Genomic DNA, 18581 nt, shown 5'->3' with positions numbered 1-18581 from the left:
TATCTATATTCCTATTTTACAGAAATCATTGGTCATCTTTACTGATTAATTTAAATAGAATGGGGGGAGGGCAATGATTAGCATATTCATGTTATTTACTGGAAATTATTATCATATGCAAATGTCTGTAACACCTGTGTGGTTATACTGGACGGGGGTCCTCTGGTGGTCGTCGATAGTCTTCATCACTGTGTCTGCTGATTGAACTCCATCCTTGCGCATGCTCACTCCATCTTTGGTTAATGTTCACCTCTCCCTCGGCCAGTCTTCCCAACCAAACCAGTTTTCCTCTGGTACCTGTTGTTTCAAGTCAAGATCCATAACCAGTACCTATTGTGTTAATTCAGATTCCATAACGATTGTTATAGTGTTCAAGGCACACAGCATACTAGTTGCTTAATCCTAAGGGCCTCGGCGTACTTTATATTCTCATAGCTTCTGTAGCTTCATGTTAAATCAAAATCATACTTTTAAACTAAAATCAAAATAATATTCTAGGATCCCAACTGTTTTATTAAGGTAACTGCAACAAGTAGAGAGTTTAGTTACTATGAAAACAAAAGTGTAATTGCAGAGATGTTATTCCAGATCTTTCTTGTCTCTTGAGAATTCACAAGTATCTGTCTCCTATCTGCCTTTCTTACTCCTGACTGCTACCTGCACAATCACTAGGTTTTTGTACCCAGTCTTTTCTAACAGGAGGTGGGATATTTAATCATCTGTGCATTGATTCCATCCTCAGGGAGATGGACTCCCAATACAAGGAAGAGATGAGGAAGATGGGCACACAGGCTTCTAGCATAGGAGTACTGAATCACCTCCACATGTCTGTGGGCCCTTTGTGTGAGACAAGACATGCTGTCAAGTCTACCTTCACAGTGGTCTGCTGACTTTCTTCAGACATCCTACCAGACCTATTAGTGTGATCCAACAGGTCTTGCCTTTCAAGCAAACATCTGTCGTGTCCCATTCACTCCTGCATAACATTTTGGTCTATTCTTTAAAAAAAACCTGATGTTACTCTGGACTCCTATAACAAGTGTGAAAGTGGGTATGATTTTTCAAAGCAGTACATCAGAAAGGCAAATCCAGTTCCCTCCTCAGCCTAAGAAATTCACATGTCCTAAAATGAATCCTTAAATATAGACTTCAAGACTCCTTATTTAGTTTGGGCCACAGAACAGTAACGAATGCAACTTCTATGGAGGTAGAGTGAGCACAAAGCAGTACAGAAGATACAAGGGCTCAGATAGCCTGAATATTTATGTCCAGTTATTTTAATCCAATGACTGAAACACATAAACAATATGGGAGAAAACAGTATTCTCTGATAAATGACTAGTTACTATCCAGGCTTTCTCTTCTCTTTTCCTCCCTTCATCAGACTTGTGCTGGCAACAATTCAGGCAAATTTGGCAAATGTTACAAATCAGTTCTGCCTACAAACTTGGCCAGCCCATTTTCTGAACACAAGCCAACTCACCTCCTCCCCGGTGGTTTGTGCTCATGCTTATGTATTGTTTAGGTGAGAAATGAAAGGCTAGAAGTAACAAGAGCAGAGGGAGGACCAGTAGTTTCTGTTGACTCTCTTGTCTTAACACTTTGCCCTAGTCCATGTGTCTGGTGTCATCACTCTTTCATTTTTTGCTTTACATTACCTTGGCTTCAAATAAAGGAAATGGTGAGTGGTTTCCAGTCAGAAAAGCTGATGGCATGGTGGATAAAATGCACACTTCTGGACAAAACAGAAGATAAATCTATGAAGAAATGGAAGAGGCTCACCAGTTATCCTGGTTCGGGCTGGAATAGAGTTCCTGTTTGTTTTAGTAGCTGGAAGAGTGCTGCAGCACCCTGAGACCCCAGGGGCTCCCCAGGTCCTAGTGCCCTCACCTGTGTGTGGGGGCGGGGGGAGCACAGCTGGAGGGCTGGGCCCCGATTGGCCGATAGTCCATGTCATGTGACATTATGCTCACTATATAAAGGCAGGAGAGGGCTGGGAGAGGCTGCCACTTCTGGGAGTGTGGCTGTGGTGCCTTTGTGTTTGGGATTGCTGGCCGGGAGCAGGCGGGTGTCAGTTGGTGGGTGGTGAGCAGCTGTATGGTACATTACCCGCTCATACTGCTGTCAGTGTATTGTTCTGTTACTGTTATTAAACTGTTTTTATCTCAACCTGCGAGTCTCTCTTTGCCCCTCCGATTCCCTCCCCATTCCCAAGTGGGGGGAGGGTGGGTGAGCAGCTGTGTGGCATTTAGCTGCTGAGTAGGCTCAATCCACAACAGTCCTTTTTGTCGCCCAATGTGGGGCACGAAGGGTTGAGATAATAACAGATTTGATCTGTGGGTACTATCAAGTTTGTTATAATGCTGACTGCCCATCATGTTGTAATGTCATTTGCTTGGCTCCTAAAATCGTGGGTTTTGTTGCTGCAGTTGTGTTATACATCACATTGCCTACCATATGTAGTCCCCATGTTGTTGCTTATTACCCGTGGGAATTGGATTAAGATTTTTGCCTTGCTGTATTATGTAACACTAATTTATGGCATAATAAAATCTTCGGTCCTGGGAATTATGGGGCACCTACTGGAGTGGGTTAGTAACTACACCCTCCACCTTTTCTCCTCAGAAATCCCACCCAAGGGGGAGATACCTTTTTCCATCTTCCCCTTCTCCAAGCTACTTGCAAGTATACTTGAGAATGCTGAGAACTCTGAATATCCATGGAATGCTCATATTAACATTGTTGTCTTGCTTCTGGAAGTTGTAGTGTTCCTGAATGTGGTTCAGGTTCTGTTTCGGGTTAAGCAACTGTTTCTGAATATCACCCAGAGATCTACCCCAGGGTTGCAGAGTTATGAGTGGTTGGGACTGTGGGGTAGCATGGGCAAGTACCTAGGACAGTGGGGACCTCCAATGTTTTGGAACTTCACCCCTGAACAAGTGCGGGATCCTGAGAAATTAGTAAAATATTTAGAAAAGGTGTGCTGTCATCCTGACACCTCAAGAGAGATGCAGATCATTGCAACATGCTGGGGCCTGGCCCATGCTTACAGAACCCTGCTTGCCACTCTGCAGTACCCTCAAAAGGATAAGGTCTCTGCATCTGAGAGCAAAACAACCGGCACTGCAACCACTCTGACACCCCCAACAGACACTGCAGCCACTCCAACTCAGGCAACAGACACTGCATCCAATCCGACCCCTACAATAAGTACTGCGGGTGAACTGGAGCATCAATCCACAACAGTATCAGTTGCTCCCATACAGAAGAATAAATACACTAAAAAATCCCCTCGCATTATAAAAGATGATGGTGAACCAGGGCCTTCGCAAGAACAGGAGGAGGAGGCAGAGCCAGTGGTAATCACCCAATCTCTATCCCTGAGTGAACTATGAGACATGAGAAAGGATTTCAGCCGCCATCCAGGTGAACACCTCCTTACCTGCCTGCTCCGATGCTGGGATAGCGGGGCCAACAGTGTGGAATTAGAAGGTAGAGAAGCCAGGCAACTGGGATCCCTGTCCAGGGACGCAGGCATTGACAAGATTATTGGAAGAAAGGCACAAACGCTCAGCCTTTGGAGACGACTACTGTCAGGCGTGAGGGACAGATATCCCTTCAAGGAAGATCTTACATGTCATCTAAGTAAGTGGACTGCCATGGAGAGAGGTATCCGATACCTGAGGGAACTGGCTGTGCGGGAGATGGTTTATTATGATCCAGACGATGCGCGGCTACCCACAGACCCAGATGAAGTCCAATGCAGCCAGCCCATGTGGCGGAAGTTTATACGGAGTGCTCCATCTTCACATTCGAATGCACTAGCAGTATTTGACTGGAGAGACGAAGAGGGACCAACTATGGATGACTTGGCTCGCTGACTCCGGCACTACGAAGAAAGTCTCTCTTCTTCCATCGTCGTGGCTGTGGAGAAACTGTCACAAGAAGTCCGACAACTCAAAGAGGACATGTCCTACTCTCCACCTCCACAGACTAAGGTCTCGGCTATCAGGAGCAAATGACTCCCTACTCAAGCCAGACGGTATACACCACGGGGGAACCTATGGTATTACCTGCGCGACCATGGAGAAGATATGAGGAAATGGGACAGGAAACCCACCTACGTTCTAAGAGAGCGGGTTCGAGAGTTGGAAGGAAGAATGGCTACAAATCAAGGTTCTTCCAGGATAAGTGTTGCTCCAGTCTCAGCTAATCAGTTACCCAAACAGCGTAGAAGAATTGACTTTGCTCCTGATCCTATGAGGAGAACTTCTGAGTCATACTTACAAGAAGTGAGTAACCAGGATGAGACCGAGGTTCGCACAGACCGCACTAACCCCTTCATCAACAATGGATACTATGAGCAGCATTAGAGAGGCCCTGCCTCCAGCCAGGTGGAGGAGAGGGACAATCGTGTTTACTGGACTGTGTGGATTCGATGGCCTGGCACATAGGATCCCCAGGAGTATAAGGCTTTGGTAGACACTGGTGCCCAGTGCACCCTAATGCCGTCGAATTTCCAAGGAACAGAGGCTATCTGTATCTCAGGAGTGACAGGAGGTTCTCAACAGCTGACTGTGTTGGAGGCTGAGGTGAGCCTAACTGGAAATGAGTGGCAAAAGCACCCTGTTGTAACTGGCCCAGAAGCTCCCTGTATTCTTGGAACAGATTATCTCCGGAGAGGGTATTTTAAGGACCCAAGAGGGTACTGGTGAGCTTTTGGTATAGCTGCCTTGGAGACAGAAGAAATCAAACAGCTGTCCACTCTGCCAGGGCTCGCAGAGGATCCTTCTGCTGTGGGACTACTGAAGGTTGAAGAGCAACAGGTGCCGATCGCTACCACGACTGTGCACCGACAGCAATATCGCACCAACAGAGACTCTGTAGTTCCCATCCACCAACTGATTCGTCAACTTGAGAGCCAAGGGGTGATTAGCAAGACTCACTCACCCTTCAACAGCCCTATATGGCCAGTGCGGAAGTCTAATGGAGAGTGGAGACTGACAGTGGACTATCGGGGCCTGAATGAAGTCACACCACTGTTAAGTGTTGCTGTGCCAGACATGCTGCAGCTTCAGTATGAATTGGAGTCAAAGGCAGCCAAGTGGTCCGCCACCACTGATATCGCCAATGCCTTTTTCTCCATCCCTCTGGCAGCAGAATGCAGGCCAGAGTTTGCTTTCACCTGGAGGGGTGTCCAATACACCTGGAACAGACTGCCCCAGGGGTGGAAACACAGTCCCACTGTTTGCCGTGGACTGATCCACGCTGCACTGGAACAGGGTGAAGCTCCGGAACATTTACAATACATTGATGACATCATTATATGGGGGAATACAGCAGAAGAAGTTTTTGAGAAGGGAGAGAAAATAGTTAAAATTCTTTTGAGAGCTGGATTCGCCATAAAACAGGGTAAAGTCAAGGGCCCCGCACAGGAGATTCAGTTTTTAGGAATCAAATGGCAAGATGGACGTCGTCAGATTCCAATGGGTGTGATTAATAAAATAACAGCTATGTCTCCACCAACCAGCAGAAAGGAAGTACAAGCTTTCTTAGGTGTGATAGGCTTCTGGAGAATGCATATTCCAAATTATAGTCAGATCGTAAGCCCTCTTTATCAAGTGACCCAAAAGAAAATGACTTTTTATGGGGCCCTGAACAAAAGCAAGCTTTTGAACAAATTAAACAAGAAATCGTTCATGCTGTAACCCTTGAGCCAGTTCGGGCAGGACATGATGTTAAAAATGTGCTCTACACTGCGGCCGGGGAGAATGACCCTACCTGGAGTCTTTGGCAGAGGGCACCAGGGGAGACCAGGGGTCGACCCCTGGGATTCTGGAGTCGAGGATATAGAGGATCTGAAGCCTGTTATACTCCAACTGAAAAAGAGATACTGGCAGCATATGAAGGGGTTCGAGCTGCTTCAGAAGTAATTGGTACAGAAGCACAGCTCCTCTTGGCACCCCAACTGCCGATACTGGGCTGGATGTTCAAAGGGAAGCTCCCCTCAAAGCATCATGCAACTGATGCTACGTGGAGTAAGTGGGTCGCACTCATCACACTGTGGGCTCGAATAGAAAACACCAACCGCCCAGGAATACTGGAAGTAATTACAAATTGGCCAGAGAACAAAGACTTTGGAATGTCACCAGAGGAAGAGGTGACCCGAGCTGAAGAGGCACCGCCATATAATGAACTACCGGATAATGAGAAGCGATATGCCTTGTTTACCAATGGGTCCTGTGGCATTGTAGGGAAACATCAGAAGTGGAAGGCTGCTGTGTGGAGCCCCACACGTCGGGTCACAGAAGCTGTTGAAGGAGAGGGAGAATCCAGTCAATTTTCAGAAGTGAAAGCCATCCAGCTGGCCTTAAGTATCGCCGAGCAAGAAAAATGGCCAGTCCTTTATCTCTACACTGATTCATGGATGGTGGCAAATTCCCTGTGGGGGTGGTTGCGGCAGTGGAAACAGAGTGGCTGGCAGCGTAGAGGCAAACCTATCTGGGCTTCTGATCTGTGGCAAGATATTGCTGTTCGAATAGAGAACTTGGTTGTGAAAGTACGCCATGTAGATGCTCATATACCCAAAAATCGAGCAACAGAAGAACATCAAAACAACCACCAGGTGGACCAGGCTGCAAAGATTAAGGTGGCCCAAGTAGATCTGGACTGGCAGCATAAGGGCAAAAAATTTATGGCTCGCTGGGCCCATGACTCCTCGGGCCATCAAGGAAGAGATGCAACATATAGATGGGCTCGTGACCGAGGGGTGGACCTAACTATGGACATTGTATCACAGGTTATCCATGAATGTGAGACATGTGCTGCAATCAGGCAGGCCAAGCGGTTAAAACCTCTTTGGTATGGAGGGAGATGGTTAAAGTATAGATATGGGGAAGCCTGGCAGATTGATTACATCACGCTCCCACAAACTCGGCATGGTAAGCGTTATGTGCTCACAATGGTAGAAGCAACTACTGGATGGCTGGAAACATATGCTGTGCCCCATGCCACTGCTTGGAACAGTATTCTGGGCCTTGAAAATAAAGTCCTGTGGCGGCATGGCACCCCAGATAGAATTGAGTTAGATAATGGTACTCATTTTTGAAATAATCTTATAAACACCTGGGTAAAAGAACATGGCATTGAGTGGATATATCATATCCCCTATCATGCCCCAGCCTCCGGGAAAATTGAGCGGTATAATGGGCTACTAAAGACCATGCTGAGAGCAATGGGAGGTGGAACTTTTAAGCATTGGGACACACATTTAGCAAAGGCCACCTGGTTAGTCAATAGTAGAGGATCTGCCAACCAGGCTGGCCCTGCGCAGTCAAACATTCTGCATATTGGAGATGGAGACAGAGTCCTGGTAGTGCACCCTAAAAACATGCTGAGGAAGACCGTCTGGGTTATACCTCCTTCAGGTAAAGGTAAGCCCATACATGGGATTACCTTTGCCCAAGGACCCGGATGCACTTGGTGGGTAATGCAGAAGGACGGGGAAGTCCGATGTGTACCTCAAGGGGACTTAATGTTAGGCGAAAAGAGCCAATAAACTGTATTAGATTAGTCACCGCACCACCCTACCAATGATTTGTTATGGCAAACATGAACTTGGATGAAAATAGGACTGGTTCCAGCAACTGATGCCCAGCGACTGCCGCAGACTGTGAATACAGACAGCATCAGATGCATCAGCCACCAGCTCCGACTGCAACAGAGACTGCATGCCATCCTCCTGCCAGGTCCAAGGACACCTCTGCCCTACTGACTGAGCATCGCTCCTCCTGCCTGAAGGGACTGTTAGGACAGATGGAACCTGAAGCTATGGACCAAGTCAACTCATGATACATCCTGCAATGATGGACCATGGACTGAGGAAGTGACATCTGTATGAGTATGTCTTTGACCAAGGAAGAGGATTGTAAATAACAATAATGTATTAGAAATATGGAACGTGAGCATAATGTAAAATTATATGGAATAAGGGGTGGATACTGTCCTGGTTCGGGCTGAAATAGAGTTCCTGTTCGTTTTAGTAGCTGGAGGAGTGCTGCAGCACCCTGACCCCAGGGGCTCCCCAGGTCCTAGTGCCCTCACCTGTGTGCAGGGGCGGGGGGAGCACAGCTGGAGGGGTGGGCCGGGATTGGCTGATATTCCATGTCATGTGACATTATGCTCACTATATAAAGGCAGGAGAGGGCTGGGAGAGGCTGCCACTTCTGAGAGTGTGGCTGTGGTGCCTTTGTGTTTGGGATTGCTGGCCGGGAGCAGGCGGGTGTCAGTCGGTGGGTGGTGAGCAGCTGTATTGTACATTACCTGCTGATATTGCTGTCAGTGTATTATTCTGTTACTATTATTAAACTGTTTTTATCTCAACCTGCGAGTGTCCCTTTGCCCCTCCGATTCCCTCCCCATTCCCAAGTGGGGGAAGGGTAGGTGAGCGGCTCTGTGGCATTTAGCTGCTGAGTAGGCTCAAACCACAACACCAGTTTCTGCTAAAAGAGTTGTATAGGGGAGTTATTCTATAATAGGCAGACAGCAGCACATGCCTTTCCCAAAAGAAAAAGACCACAATTAAATTAGTAACAGTCCTAATCCTACCAGTATTTAGTGGTCTTCCCCCATGAACACTCACAGCACCAGGTCTCTCAGGGGTACACAAACACATATACCTTATGGCATGCTGGTCTTTAGTAGAGTTCAGCAGAAAGATAGAAAAGGAAAAAAAATTATAGTTAACACACTCAATTCAGTTGTAAAATCTGAGACCAGTCACTATTAAGAATTAATGCATTCTGTAGAGCATATAAGGCTTAAAAGCACTTTGGAGTTCATCTAAGGCCATCAGTGGCTGATCATTTCACTTCTGAGTTACCAGACACTCCTCAAAAAGTGGAAAAGGGTGGTAGTTTATTTAGCCATTACTGTAAGTGTTGAACACAAGAGAGATATTACCTCAGTTGCTTTCCTAGCCACATCCTTTCTTCGTATATAAGACGTTTAAGTTATTTTTAATGAATTGGGAATTTATTATTTTTGTTTTAAATGAAGCTCACATACACTTTTGTCAAGCTTTCCTAAGCTAGACATTCAGTTTTATCTTGTCTGGCTTAAAAGAACTGAAGTCCCATTTATGGCCTTCAAGGGCAAAAGTAACAGTTTTCATCCAACAGATATTAAGGGTATGAGAGGACACTGGAAATTATGGACTATAACCCTGACTTCTGTTGTTCAGTTTAAAAAAGTGCTGTCAGCAACTTATTCTGAAAAAATTAATCTGTGAAAGACCCAGACTGACAGTAGCAGACAACAACTTAAATGGAATTATTTGGTAACATTTACAGATGATTTAGAATGAATTTTAAAGAAATCTCTAATTGGCCCATGTTCTGTCTGACAAATATTCCCACATGTGTAATTGTATTAGAGAATATTTTCATTCTTCTCACAAGAAAATCATGTTTTATGCCGGAAATGGCATAACCAGCAGCATCATTCCATTTGATAACACTTTCATTTGAATAAAGATGTCCCATCTCTGTTTTGAATTAACAATGCCCAGATATGATACATCTAATGAACCAGCTGAAAATTTCTCTGTATCATTTTAGAAATATGTATATAAAATTATAAATACATAGGATTAGATAAAACTTTTAAAAGTCAATTAATTTGTTTTCAAAATGATGAGCAAAGGCTGAGGAACATCTTCCTGGAAGGTGCTGAATTGTGCTGGAAAATGGGAGTATCAGCATCACTGGTGCAGATCATGAAACACTGAACCAGGGTAAGCAGCTGAGCGTTTTGTCAAATTTTTCCAACACTTTGCCACTTTCCACAAACTTCAGATGACCCCGTTTACAATGAAGTTGCCTTTTAATCTTCACTTTTTCCTCTGATTGAAAAGTGTGTCTGTGAGCCATCATCCTCCTCAACACTGATTCTATTGTACACCAATTTAAGACCAGATCTGCTGTGATTGTTCCTGGATTGCCCAGCTTTCTTTGTAGCAAGGTTTAAATACATCCTTCAGTGGACCTATAGATTTCAGGACTAAAAATCAATTTCCTCCCTACATCTAAATGCTTGGGTACCAGGGGGCCTCTCGTGCTTTCCTAATGCCGAAGTGTCATGACTATGAAACCCTCCTGAGCTGAGCAGATAAAACAGGTGCAGGAGTATCTCTCAGATTTATGGCCTTTCCAAATCCAGAAACAGAAGATGAGGTTCTCCTCACCCATTAGGAAGACACCGAAAGTATTTTACTTGACTCTCTTCAGAACCACCGAAGAGAGATGGGCGATTCTGAGCCATGACTTCCCAGGCTATTTTAGATGTCTATTTCCAAATACAGTAACACTCAGCCCAGCTTTCCCATATTTTCACCCTACTGAAGGCCTGGTTTGCTCAGGTGTGCTCAAAGAGTGATACGAATACACATATTAATATGCACCTATGTTAAAAATAGTGGGACTCAAAGGTAGTGTCCATTTCTCGTTCAATACATGTAATAAAGAGAGTGTTTGACCAGGTAGTGAGAAGCCTGGTTTCTAGATAAGCCTTATTTAAACTTTCAAGTCCCACATTCTAAAGAACCCATGAGTCTGTAGCATATGCTAAGTAAGTAAATACCCTCTTGTGCTGGATCTTTGTATACCCAAGAAACAAATAATGCCCCTAATATGGTCTTTTGTTATAAAAGAGTATGTCTGATAGCCAATGGCTGAGGAAATCAAAGTCTCCACTATCTGTGCAATACACTTATGCAGGAGAAGATGGATCAGGACCCAGAAAGAAAGAACAGATGATGGGGCCTCAGTGCAGACCCCTACTTTGCAGACTTTCACAATTAATATACAGGCTTGTATCTGGGGTTTACAGATTCGCAAGGTTGTTTCAAAAGTATGTAGTTTCTTATTGCAAAACTGTGCAGCACGCAGAGGACATTGTTCCCTATATCTTGTCCTTTCTAGAAGAGGAACAAACAGCTTTGAACTCTGAAACAGAGGTTATGGGAAAAGTGCTGATTCTGCTACTGCATATAAACGCATCTTTTTGTGGTTTACCCTGTGAAAGGGGCATTATTCTGATCTAAGGAAACCAGATGCCACACCCCCCACCCCACCCCCCTCAGGAAACGTTGCACCTGGGGGTTGAGACATGCCCTTTAACATTGCTTCTTGGGACATGCCCTTTGTTTGTTGGGACATGCCCTGTGTTTATCTGATAACATGGGAGTTGCTAGGGGAGGGTGGGTGCCGGGGTGGGGGTGGGGGGGGGGGGGGCGGGGGGGAGGTGTAGGGGGGGGGGATATTTTAAGGATTTCTCGGAACTAATTGCAATATTCCCTCCTTATTCCCGGAAATGTGATACATATGTAACATTCTATGTAATAAAAAGGAGCCGCTTTTGGATCCAAGCCGCACGTGCATTTGGAGGAAATGATTCCCCTGTGTGCCCAGCGCTGAATAAACATACCTACTTTATAACCTTACTGGTTCTAAAGTCGTGATTCTACACTTCAAGTCCAGTTAAGAACTATATTGACATTTCCCAATGCATCCAACTGAATCAGAAGGTAAGGAGCAGAATCCATTAGTCCTGTGACAAATCATGACAAAAGCATGAGGCAAAATACACATGACAAAATTATTTGCTAAAAATCCATAGCAAGCAAATGAAATTGAATAAAAAAAATTAGAAGGATGCTCAACTGCCCTGGCATAACCACCTAATTTAGAGGACACAGAGAAGAAAAAAATGTTTATAAACAGTGTTATGAAATGTAGTCTTCCATGCGTAATTAAAAATAACTTGGTTTTCATAGCAGAAGTAAGAGTCTCTTCCTTTAGAAAGGCACTTCCATGTTTAATAAAAAAGCTAAAGCTAATTTTATGGGATTAAATTGGGATTAAATATAATTTTGTGTAATTTATAATTAAATTTACGGGAAACTACATATTCTGTGATTTAGGGAAAGTTCTTAATGTTTTTTGTAGTTTATCCCACCACTACAAGAGCAGATGAAAATCTGCAGCCTCACTCTTGAAAAATTAGAGATTTTAGGTGAGGTTTTGAAAATCACAAGTTTAAATTGACAGTTAACTGAAGGTGCTTTTTATAACCTTTGAAAGGAGGATCTACCAGTTTATATCATGATCAACAAAAGTATCATAAAAATTATTCCAAATATATCTGCTCTCTAGAAGCCTTGCAAAGATTTACCAGAAAAACTTCATTTACAGAAAGCAAAATGTACAAGTGTTTAATTAAAAAATTAAATGCTGTAGCATTTTTGTTACATAGCATGTTTAAAGACACATAGGAAATTACAGGCAGAATTCAGGATGGAATTTCAAAGTCTTGTCACCCAGTGACCTGCCCTTTGTATCATACTTTTTTTGTCATAATCACTCTACTCTCAAATTGTTAATAATGGGTTCATCACCGATTTCTGCTGTTAAATTAATAACAATCAAACTACAGGAAAAAATAATGATGTAACTGTAGACTTTTGAAAGAACATGGCTAAACATACAGGTTCCACAGAAAGGCTGTAGAGCACTAAAACATAACTACAAGGGAAATGAGTTAGGGAACTGAGAGAGTTCCCATTCACTTAGAATACACATGAGGAAGAGATGCTTTTATTACAGCACATCCAGAGGCTCTTGAACAATTACAAATGAACTCATGTTGACTTCTCCAGAAGTGTTCTGGAAATTCCCTTTGGGAAAAAATCTTTAAGCAGTAGGTTTCTTTCCCTTTTCAAGCATAAGTACACATATTTCACGCGACATCTATCTTGGTTATGAAATAACTAAAGAAAAATAGATGCCTATCTTGTCAAAAATACTCTTCCCTGGCATTTCAGCTAGGCTAATGTAATAGTTTAACAGACTGTTGACGTGCGGAAAACAGACTCCACAATCTGGTAGATTGTAAAGTAGGTATGTTTATTCAGCGCTGGGCACACAGGGGATCGCTCCTCCTAATGAGTGTGCAACCATATGGCACTGTTGCCTTAGATTTATAGAGCAAATGATTACATATTCATAATATTTTGCAATACGCCTATACATATGCATCACCTATCCCGCTTCGTATTAAAATTAGCATTTCCATAATCTCCTCCCAGTTGAGTCTGCGCAGTGAGTTCCTTTGGTCCTGGGGAGGGGTCGTGAAGGGCTGGGTGGTGGTCGTGGGAAGAAGTATCTCCTCTTCCTCAGTGCTGAACTTTTCACCCCGAATTCCTGCGCAGTCTCTGTCACCTCCTGGACCTGGGCTAAACCTGCAGAGCAGGTTTGTGCTGGTTGTGGGGTAATCTTCTGCTGACACCCACTTACTCAGGGGTGGAGGGGGCTTTGTACTTAAACAGGAGATAGTGGTCGAGCAACACAAACACAGCAATATCTATCTGGTACAAGCTAAGCAAACTCTTATCTCGACTATTTCCCTCGTCATCCCCTTCTTGCTATTCCCATATTAACCCTTACATCCCCTGTTCCTATCTAGGCCCTGTATCACTGTCTTTAAATGTAAGACTCTGGGACATGAAAAAGAATTCATACCTTGAACAACTCATTTTTCAATAATTATTATCTCCCTTCTGGGCCCATTTGTGAACAATGATGATGAACAGCTTTTCTGTTTTACTTTGTTTCAGGAAATACCAAAGATATAATTTTATATTTGATTCCAAGTTTTGGAAGTACAAATGTATTTGTAATGACCAAATGTGGTGTGTATTTACACATGTCTTAGATGGGATTTCATAGGATGTGAATGAGTGGAGAATTTGTTGTCTAATGACTTTTCCAAGTCTCAGGAAGAACAGATTTAATTTCTGTCAGCATGAACATTTTAAAATGTAACTTTTCCTCTTCCCTTTTCTTGCCTTCAGCTCCCAACACCATCTGGAGAAAGGGATTGAAGCCCCTGGCAACTCCTTACTAAAGACAGAGGGTGACTAGAGGCTATGAAAGATGGGAAAATGCTGCATTAAATTCAAAATGCAATGTCTTCTTATGCAACAGGAAGAGTTTTCTCAAGACCTTGCACACATAGAATTAACTAAGGAACATCCTAAACATCACAATTTTTTACACCAAATGCAAAGCATTTTTTTTTGACCTTGTCATTTCTAGTGTAAGCACATACAACAGCACATATCAGTATCTATGTATAAAAATTCAGAAACATAACACTCCACTGCACATGCTCCTCCCCCATGGGGAGACAGTGAGCAAACAAACACATGACAGATGGTTGTTACATTTCTGAGTGCACTACTGGAAGGCACTCAGTTATTGCAGAGACAAACACAACATACATTAAAAGCAGAAAGTCACTATAGAGCAGGCACTTTTTGGTGCTGTGTGCTTGTATACCTCTTAGCACAATGGAGTCCTGGTCCATAACAATGTGCACACATGCTATCAAAGGACAGTGATATTTCCTAGATTTTACATGGGTGGATGTAAAGGCTGAAAGGTGGATCAAAAGCAAAGGTTCTGGTTCAAGTCTGCCATTTAATACTCTGCACCACCATTACAACATAATGCTAGGAATAAAACCAAAAATATATGAAGAACTATTTTTAAACTTCAAAGAATTTAAAAACAGTCATGGTTCAGAGGTCAGTACTGCCAACCCTCAGTTCGCAGAATTTCATCTGAATCCTCTAAATTTAGGTACCATTTTCTCAATTCAGTCATAAGTATTAACCATTTCCTTTTATTGTAAGGTAGACTTGGTAGCATGTTTTGATTATCTGATACTTTCCACTGCAGAGGATCCTGCAAGAAACTTTACTTTGAGAACTGTACCGAAATCCAGTGCTTTTGCTAGTCTTTAAAAATCAGCAAGTAGTAACTGTCAGGTGACAACTTCTCTTTTAAATTTATTCTATGCAATTTCACTCAAATTTTGCAGGATGATTTGAAGGGAGCAGGAAACAGTGTTTTCCTTCTGTTGCTTGTGTTTCTTGGAATATTTTGCCAAGGTAATGTCACTCCAAACAGCCAATTAAAATAGCTGAGACTTTGCACTTACAATAGCTGCAGAAACTGTTGTGGGAGCAGGGAGACCAGAATAAATCTAAATGTCTTTGAGGTCCATCCCACAGTTCAGGTGCTAAGTGGGTACTTATTAAGGCTTCAGGAGTCACAACAAGCTCTAGATTACAAGGCAGTTATTTTTAACAGTACTTAACATTAAAATGCATGATTACCTTTTTTCCATTAGAAAAACCACACAAATCTGAGCAAATTATGTTTAAATAATGGCAACTGAGGTTCTTTTGCTTCACAGTGCAAGTTGGACCCTGCTTGCTTTTGTACAATGGCTAAAACAGATGGTCAGTAAAGGGAGGTAGGTCTGGATGGATGATAGTAAATATGGCATTTCTTTACTTCTAGGAATCTGACTTTTCTATCTAAATGATAATCAAATTTTTCTAAGCAAATGACTATTATTTGGTGGTTATGGGCTATCCTGTCAGCTGATACAAGAAGTGTGTGTCATTCAGGACTATCTACCAACTAATTATATTAAGCTTACAGTGAGTTGAAAGACCATAAAACTAACAGTTGTACCTGTAATTAGAAATAAAGTATTTTCAATAAAGAAGGCTTAGACTTGGACAACACTATTCTGTGTGTAACCTGAAAAATTTTGTAAGAGGACAGGCACACTCACAGCTGCTTATCAGGTGTTTCACTACATCTGTGTATTTTCAGTGTGGGGGATAAAGTGCCTTCAAGGCTCAAGTTCAAAGGTCTATAAGCATACGTAAGTATTTCCTTCATCTCTAAAATGCACATATAAGTTTAGACAGCAGAGACAGTGAATCACAATCTGCACATTGAAAAGACAGGATTTTCCACTGTTGTTCTAAAACAACAAAATTTAGCAGATGGCCCACACAGAACTGTTGCATATGTCTGCATAAAATAAGATCTAGTCCTACTCTCATTTTGTGTTTCTTAATGTTACTAGCATAAAATAGGGCACACTCTGAGAAACGCTGAGGTTTTTTGTCATCATATATGTTCTTCTCATTCATTTTTTGGTATCCAGGCATTTCTGTTTGTCATGTTGTAATGGAATTCTTGCTATTCAAATGGCTTTGTCAATACTAGTGGACACTCAGCAACTTAATACATATATTTAGCAAAAGTCTGTATGTCACAGTTGAAATTGAAGAATAAGGCTGTCCAATAAATGTTGAAGCTGAGGCTGAGATAAATATTCACTAATAAATGGGGTATTTCATATACAATTTCATGAACTGTACAACAAATAACTATACAACCTATTTTAAGTGTGTCCATAAATTAAATGCCATTGAAACTAACCAAATACACTGATATCAGAAAAACAGAATGATGAAAGCCAGACATGGGAGAAGAAAAAAAGTGTTTAAAAATTATTTTCTTCTGTCATTCCCTAAGGCTCTTTCAGGTCATTAGAAATCTAACAAGAGGCATAAACAGTGGCTACAAAAATTAAATGCATTTTTCACATCTAGATCTCACAAACATCATGTATGAGTCAAAGCTTGTTAAATCAAGTTTTCTGTTATTTACCATGCTCTTTCTTCTGCTTTATCATCTGCAGCTGTACTAAAAGTGTTAAATCAAAGAGAAGTGGACAGCAACAGTTTACTGAAGAATGACTGCAAAAACAACTAACTGAAGTTCCCAAAACTCCCACTCTTCCTTTCCTCCAAATAAAAGGCCCATGAAACTCTTGAGACTCTGCAAAGTTTATAAACAACAGCAGACCCAGTCAGTTTTGTTACAAAGGACAATATCACTTGATCTGATAGATGGAATTTTATTTTTTTTTTCCAGTACTAGACTAGCTATGGCACTAGCCACAAAGTAACTGGGAGTTCACATTTAAAAAAAATGCACTAGAATGTATTTCTCAGCAATGTAGTTCAATAGAACTTGTATATAATGAGCTCCATAGCAGACTGAAGATGAAAGATGATGACTTATTAGAAGAGATTGTTTAGCTGAATATTTACATAAGTAAGTGTTTGATGAAAGTATCAGCTCAGTATTCAGACATTTACTTTCTTCTTTACTGGCATGCCAGAGAACGGTAAGACTATCTGCAGGTTTTTTGAAGCTCTGACAACATGTTGGCTGCTTAGCATTCTATATGAAAATCAGAGATAGAGATTAAAGCTTATTTTTAGAATCCATAGCTATCAATAAAGAGAGTGAATGTCTTTGAAATAGTAGTCACTTCTAATACACATTTCAGAGAAATGTTTCTCTGCTTATGCACCTATCTGTAACAGTCAACATTAGAATGAGGCAGTATTAAGCAATAAAACAGTCTGTATTTTCCACAAAAATTTAATAGAATCATCCTTACAGCTTAATTCTGGAACTTCTCCCATTTTCTTATAATAAACAGAGGTAAATTTCTATGAGTTTTACATGAAAATGAGTATTTGAACAAAAATGTGTACTGTTGATGTCTTCATCCAAAACTTCCACTTAATATAGCAGCTTTCTAATTAAAAGCTCAGAAAAAAAGAAAAGTAGCATGCCTGCGTCATATGAAGTCTACATAAAGAGAGAGGTTTTATTTTTAGTTTTGCTGTATGCAGAAGAAAATCTACTTCCTAGAGATCAGCTTTGCCTTGCTGTCAATATCCAAACTGAGAAATTCTGGGGCCATGGAGAATTTTAATCAGTTGCTAGCCAGCATTTTTAGGGAGTATCTCCATCCTTATAGCACACTGGGCTCTTGCAAGTGTCTGACACAGGAATTACACTAAGGTATAGAAGAAGGAATGCCTCCTGAGTACAGGAAAATAAGCCATATGTAGCCAGAAACTGGTTCTATACCACCCAGTCTGTATTGCTGACTACATTGAGGCAGAACTGCATGAAGAGAAGATAAAAACATAAGCCTATCAGGAAGAGACTCAAACTCACCAAACGTGGGCTGTGTTTCCACTGGAAACTATCCAAGAATCCACCAAGGGAAAGGCTGCACACTATGGCTTTGGAAGTGTGGGATGCAAAGGCCGTGTTATCATCCTGCCAGTCTGAGACCTGCTTTCACAGGATGAGAAAAATCAAGTCTGGAAAGATGCTCAGCAGTCATCTGGCCTTCACTATGCCCAAAGGCAGAAATGCCTCCGCACAAGCTTTTCCCTTTGCTCACACACTTCATTACTTCTAGGAGTGGCAATGTTTTAATATTGGTGCTTCTTCACTGTTGTAGCTTTCTCCTCTATATTTGTATCAAAATATATACAGGGAAGATTGTCACATTCTAGAACTAAGACACATTTGTGGAACTTTATTACTTTTTAGAAATCTGATATATCAAGCAATGTAGTTGAAAATTAAGGTATCTTATGATTTAATTAGATTCTCAAATGGAAGATTGTTTCCATCTCCTAAATTCAGAAATGGTGCTTTTCTTTTTCTTTATGTGCATTAGTTGAGTGCAATTGGTTTGTAGAAAGATTATTCCTTATGCTGACTAAATGCTATCTTTTTGTGTGTGTGTGTGTGTTCCATAGAATAATTTAATTCAGTGAT

This window comes from Tyto alba, unplaced genomic scaffold, assembly GCF_018691265.1.
Source record: "Tyto alba isolate M040663 unplaced genomic scaffold, T.alba_DEE_v4.0 Super-Scaffold_42, whole genome shotgun sequence".
Lineage (NCBI taxonomy): Eukaryota > Metazoa > Chordata > Aves > Strigiformes > Tytonidae > Tyto > Tyto alba.
The sequence above is the reverse complement of the archived record's forward strand: the minus strand, read 5'-3'. Positions refer to the sequence as shown.